The sequence below is a fragment of the Phragmites australis genome, chromosome 1 (assembly GCF_958298935.1).
Source record: "Phragmites australis chromosome 1, lpPhrAust1.1, whole genome shotgun sequence".
Lineage (NCBI taxonomy): Eukaryota > Viridiplantae > Streptophyta > Magnoliopsida > Poales > Poaceae > Phragmites > Phragmites australis.
In genome coordinates this window covers 17,881,311-17,887,798 of record NC_084921.1, presented here as the reverse complement: position 1 = coordinate 17,887,798, position 6,488 = coordinate 17,881,311, and the positions used below count along the sequence as shown (strand labels likewise).

Genomic DNA, 6,488 nt, shown 5'->3' with positions numbered 1-6,488 from the left:
TTTAGGAATGATTCGTTTGTTCCGTTCCCACTCCAACCACCAGTTTAATAGTTTACACAAGTCTGTAATTTGATCAAAAGTACAATGGTAAACAGTAAGAAAGAAACGGTAAAACAACTGGACGAATGACAGAGTGATAAAAAGCTTCTCCCGCCACACTAATGGCCCTTGGATGCTAAATCAATGGCTCACAAGCCAGCATACCACTTCGCAACATATAAGCCAGTTAACTGACGAAACTGAATTTTTCTTCATTCCTGACACCGGCCCCTTCTTGCTCATCCCAGTCTACATTCCCTCTCTCTCAGTTGTACCGAATCGAGTATCTGCATTGGGTTGTGTTGGCAATAGAACTCCCGATTTGGATGCGCTTTGGTGTGCTTGTGTGTTGGTTTATCGGTGATTACCAGTGGGTACGTGATAGCCTGGCCGGACTCCTCCCTTAGACATGCTGGGGTAATGTTTGTGCTAGAAATTCAGTTTTGCTAAGCAGTGGGTGTGAACTCCCCAAAACACGCCTAATTTGATGTATTATATATACACTAATCTCACCTGTTAGGTGAACCATCCGCAAGTTGGACAAGTTTGTGAGTGTGGATCAGATGATTATTTAAACCATACACTATTTTCCTTTTCATTTGAATTTGGAGAACATTGCGGGGAGGATGAGAGAATGTACCTTACACTCAGTGGCGGACTCAGGATGATCTGTTACTGGGCTTATCTCCTTTCTCCCCAGCCTCCCTCTTCTTCTTCTCTCCCTCTTCTTCTCCTCCAATCTATGCTTCCTCTCCATGGAGCACCACAGGGTAGGTGGTTTGAGCCCCTTTATTCTTTTAGGTATGTATATGATTTTGATGATTAATGATAATATAGTTAATAAGACTAACATATTTGTTAAGTATATTTATTAGTAGGTCTTATAGATGTAATATATGAAGAAGTCACCAAAGCCGAAACTCAAGAAAGTTTGAATGAACAAGTTTAGAGAAGATTTGCCTCACCAGATGGTCCAGTGCTTAGCAAGATATACACACCGGAGCATTCTTGGCTCAGAGGGCAAAAACGAAGACAACACTGGATGATCCGGTGTTGAGGTCCGAGTGTACACCGGAGTATTTTTTTAGAACTTGTGCAAAAAATCTTTATAGGAAGGGTTGGAACTCATCGGAAGGTCCCGTGAATGAAGTTGTGGCTACACCAAAGTATTTTCTAGGAGGATTTTCCTCAGCTCAGTGCGAGAAGGAATCACACACACCGGATATTCTGGTGTAAGAAGATGTAAACGTCAGAAAATGAACAGTGAAGAGAAGAAAGACTCGGTTGGCTTAAGACAACACATCGAATAGTCCAGTGATAAAATTGAAGATTACACCAGAGTATCCGGTGTTCACAAATGAGATTGAGTGGGTTCCAACAGCTAGTTTCTTCTGATGTACTCACCGGATGATTCGGTGTTAATACCTCTGTTGACGTCGGATCATCTGGTGTTCACAGTTTGTTTGACCTGTTGGAACGACAACTAGTTTGAGTGGTTGAGGCTATAAATACTCTCCCACTCGGTCATTTGAGTGTGCTAAAGTCTAGAGAAGCTTATATATACTTGTGAAGACATCCAAGCCATTATAGTGCTAAAAGTGATCATCCAAGTCAATTAGCACAATTTTAAGAGAGTAATTAATGCTATTAGGCTTAGAGAGAGTTGTTGTTGGATATTGTTGTCTAGAGAGTGGATCAATGAGTGATCCTACTGTGTACCAAGTGGTACGCCAGCATCTTGAAATCTTGTGACTCGTCGGCACATTGAGCCTTGGTGGCTTATACTTGTTGACCATCCGATTTGGTGCGAAGCGACATCAAGAAACTTATATGAGGGCGCGGAGACACTTGCCTTGGTGGCTCAAGTTTCGAAGTGAAGATGATGACAAGTGACCGGAAGTGAGGTTAGTAGTGAGACTTTGCCTTGATAGCTCATCCGGCTTGAGGCAATCTTTCAAACTTGCATTCGAAATGTGAAATATTTATACAAAGGGGGAGAGATCAAGACAATACAGCAGGGTTGACTTGCCTTGGTGATTTGGTGGCTCAAGAGTCGTGACCGAAAGAGTTTGGGTGACCATGAGCATATTTTTAGTAGAGCTCTAACGTGGATTAGGGATGTCATTTATGCCATCGATACCATATGATAAAATCATTTGTGCCAAGTTTACTCTCTCTACCTTATTTATGTTTTTGCATTTACATACTTGCAATCTACATTTGCATGTTTATCTTTCTAGAGTAGTTTGTTAGGATTGGCTATAAATTGCAAAATTTTTGAGCGATAGAGTAGACACACTAGATAAAACTAGAGCACATTTAGATAGAAATTGATATAAGTTTATCTTGTGAAGTTATTAGAACCGATTAGTTTTTATATGTGTTAATTCACCACATCTTAAGACGTCACTCTACATTTACATCTGAAAAAGGGAGCAACACAACTGAAAGGAGATCCAAAGATAACATAAATAGTATGAGCCATTCCAATCAGACGGCTCAGGAAAAGCCAGTCCAACAAGCTTCAGCAGAAGCACTTGGCAATATATTGCCTGAGATGAACGTATCTGAGCCATCTGTTATCCGTGAAGTACCTGGCACCACTGGTTTCCGGCTTTAAACCCATTTGCTATGGATATGCCAGACGAATTGCCAGAGGAGATTCAATATTCAAAAATGCCTAATGATGTGTGGCTACTGGCTAACTGTTTCAGATATTGCTCTAGTGACACAACCTACAAGTGCACCACCTCCTTCACGTCCTCCACCTCCGCTTGCCACCAAGCAACCACCAACTGAATCTGTCACTAGCAAAACATATCCTCATCATCATAATCAAGGCTACCATCATTACGTAGGCTCTTCAAGTACTTCTAAAACATCCCAAATTGATGAACTGGAAGATTTTTTCATGGCAATGCCTGCTAAGTTTGCAAATGGGCATCCGCAAGTTCTAAATCATGAAGGAAAAGAACAATACTCATCTACTGTAGGAATAAGAATGACGACTAAAGGGGGTGAATAGACGTCTCAACAAATTTCTTTCGAAATAGATAGCTTTTTCCTATTTCTCACCCAACGCACCTCAAAACGCTCAAGCGAAAGCAAAAGAATTAAAGAGACAAAGCAAGAAGACTACTTCTATGGCAACATGACTCCACAGATGGAATATGAACCATAGGTTCCATTCAGGACCATTCCATGTGTCTTTGTGCAAAAAACTCGCAACTTCCAAAGAAAATAGATAAGATGGACACCGGACAAGGTTATCCTCCAAGATGATAGTCTAGTGGCAAGGGAACTCAAGACCCGCTCAAATACATGAGTATGTGAGTGTTTAAGCCACTAGCATCAAGAAAAACAACCCTACAAAGGTGAAATATTGCAGCTCAAAAAAAAAGATCACCGGGTAAGAAACCTCTCCAAGTTGATGATCTAGAGGGAAGGGTACTCAAGACCCATGAGCATACACTCGTATGTGAGTTTTTAAGCCTCTAGCAACAAGAAGAATGATCTCATAAGGTGCTGAAATTTCAGCCCAAAAACCAAAACGAAAATCAAAAATGAAAATCGAAAAACTTGCAAGGGAACCAATAGAGGGAAACTAGAAGGAGGGGAATTCAAGCATATGCAAAAACATAAACTTAATTACTCAAACAGGTCAGCCCTATTTTACACGGATTACAAAGATTTATCTCTCAAAACTCTCACCTATTACATAGGTTAAGCACTTATCCTTCTCTACTCTAAAAACGTAGCTCTAAGGCTCTCAAATGAGTGACACAAGAGGCTCAAGTGGCTGGTTCAAAGCTCTCTCTAGCCCTACCCCTCTATTTATAGGTCTAGGAAACTTAGTCCTTAAGTTTCCTAATTTTTCCCCAAAATACCCTTCTCTTGTAGTGCACTTTTACCTACCACCGAGGGTATTTTAGTCTATTTCCTTCTCCATTCATCGGACGGCCGCGACGCCTTCACGACTTAGCTTCGCCTCGACGCAAGCTTCGCGATGATGCCACATACTCCTCTAGTCCTCCCATGGTTTTGAGGCCAAACCGCGAAACCGCATGTACGCTTCTCAAAGCGTGACTCACCGTCTTGCTTACACCTTAAGCAAGCGCTTCGATGTCGACGTGTGTACTCTATCATGCGATCCTGACCGCCGGCAAGTCTCTCCTGCTTCCGATCCCTCGGACCGCCTTGTCACTTGCAGCGGCTTTTCCTTTGCTTGACTTTGTCAACACGCCGTCTCCATCCGCCTTCAATGCTTTGCTTGACCTTCACGTGTTCAGCTAGGATCACCCTTGACTCCGCCCGGCCTCCTTGATCGTCTGGCACCAAGCACTCCGCTTGGCCCCGATCATCCCACCGTCGACTGCTAAGTTGCATTCATCACCTACACACCATAATACAAGCAAACACATATCTCCAACTCCAGTTCCAATTAGTCCATAATCAATATGCTAAAATGAAATCTCAAATCAATTCAAATCACATCAAAGCTCATGCAAAACCAAAGATCATCAAAGCAAATAAATGACAATGTCAATCACTCATCACAAGAAAATTAATGCACATTACAACTTGGTTTCTTATCTACAGCTACTGCAAGTTTCATGAATTGGACTGAACTGAGGCACTCTAAAGGGATAAAGCAAGGGGTTTTTGATTCTATGTTCACTAGCAGTCAGTATCATCAGCAAGAAATAGATGAGAAAGCAGAGTTCTGTGCTCATGAAATGGAAAATACAGATGTAGAAGAGATATTAGAGAATGAACGAACACAAAGAGGACATGAAGAGGAGCAAAGAAGAGCAGAAAGGGAGAGGGAAAGAGAAAAGGAGAGACAAAGGGAACATGAGGAGTGGAAGAGGCATGAAAAAGAGAGAGAGAGGATAGGCAGGTTGTAGAGAAGGCCGTAAGGGAGGCACGCGAAAGAGCAGCTGCCGAAGCACGCATGCAAGCTGAGAGGGAGGCTTGTCAAGGAGCAGAGAGAGCTGCAGTACAGAAAGCAGCAGCAGAAGCTCGTGAGAGAGCTGCAAAGGCTGCTGCAGAAGCTAAGGAAAGAGCAGCAGCAGAGGCTAGGGAAAGGGCTGCCAAAGTTGCTTCAGAATCAAGGGAAAGGGCCGCCAAAGCTGCTGCAGAAGCAAGGGAAAGGGATGCCAGGGCTGCTGCTGAAGCTAGGGAGAAGGCAGCAGCAGAATCTCAGGAGAAAGCAGCCGCGGAAGCTCGGGCAAAAGCTGAGCGAGCTGCTGTTGAGAAAGCTGCAGCAGAAGCACGAAGGAGGGCTGAAAGAGCAGCTTTTGAGAGGGTTGCTGCTGAAGCTCGACAAAGGGCTGCGAATGAAGCTAGAAAAAGGGCTGCAGCTGAAGCACGGGGAAGAGAAAATCAGCAGAGAACAGGAACAGTGCAACCTGATCTTGCGTCATTCTTTGGCATGTCTTCTAGATCAAGCAGTGTACCGAGACCACAGACCGCAACAATGGTGAGCATTGAGCAGCTGCATGAGTTGTTTTTGTAGAGCTTTTTCCTGGATTAACCTTGTTTTTTTCCTGATAATTTTAACTTTTCAGAATCCTTTCGACATTCAACCGCAAGGTAGTTCTGGTTCTGTTACTGTGAGTAGGACATCCCCGGGTTCAGCTTCACCCTTCACTCAGCCTTCATCAAGCAATCTTATGGATGACCTATCTTCTCTATTTGGAGGTGCTGTTTAATATCTGTGTTTGTCATTGTGTGCTATCTTAGAAACTAATTTGAACAAATCATAAATCAGTGCTGTTAGTTGTGGAGGTAGGGGTGATCACAAATCAGGCCCTCAACAGGATTTTAATTTTTTAAATATTTTTTTAGCATAGCAGTACTATAGCATTATTTCGAGGGTATGCAATTCTGACTGACCAAGTCGAAGTATTCTTCATATATAGCACCTTCATCATCTGCTGTATTTCCAGAAGTGGATGGAGAGAGTGAAGAAAGAAGGAAGGCAAGGTTGGAGCGTCACCGAAGGACAATGGATCGTGCGGTATACTAACCTATAATCAATCTGCAACTTTTTTTTCTCTTACTTGGTAATTTATAAAAGCTTTATTAAAGATGCCAATTATATTGATGTTCATATGACATTTCAGGCAAAAGCTCTTGCTGAGAAAAATGAGTGTTACCTCCAAGCTCAGCGGGAGCAGGAAGAGCGACATGTAAGCTCTATTTTGTATTATAGTGCTTCTGGGCTTTCGGCAACCCTGTCAATTTTGATATATAAATAAATAGATCAGACTATTCGTTTTGTGAAGTGGTGTGACTTCTCTACGTAGGAACGAGATTGACGAGATTTATCTATTAAAATTCTCATCTATTACATAAGCTAAGCACTCATCCTTCTCTCTAAACTCTCAAATGGGTGGCACAAGAGGTACTCAAGTGGCCGATTCAAACTCTCTCATAGTCCTACC

The 6,488-nt window shown here is 42.5% G+C and overlaps 1 pseudogene; it reads left to right on the top strand.

Annotated features, from left to right (window-relative positions):
* The first annotated feature begins 448 nt into the window (after nt 1-448).
* Nucleotides 449-6,089, top strand: LOC133883195 (auxilin-related protein 1-like; annotated as a pseudogene).
* Nucleotides 6,090-6,488: the final 399 nt, after the last annotated feature.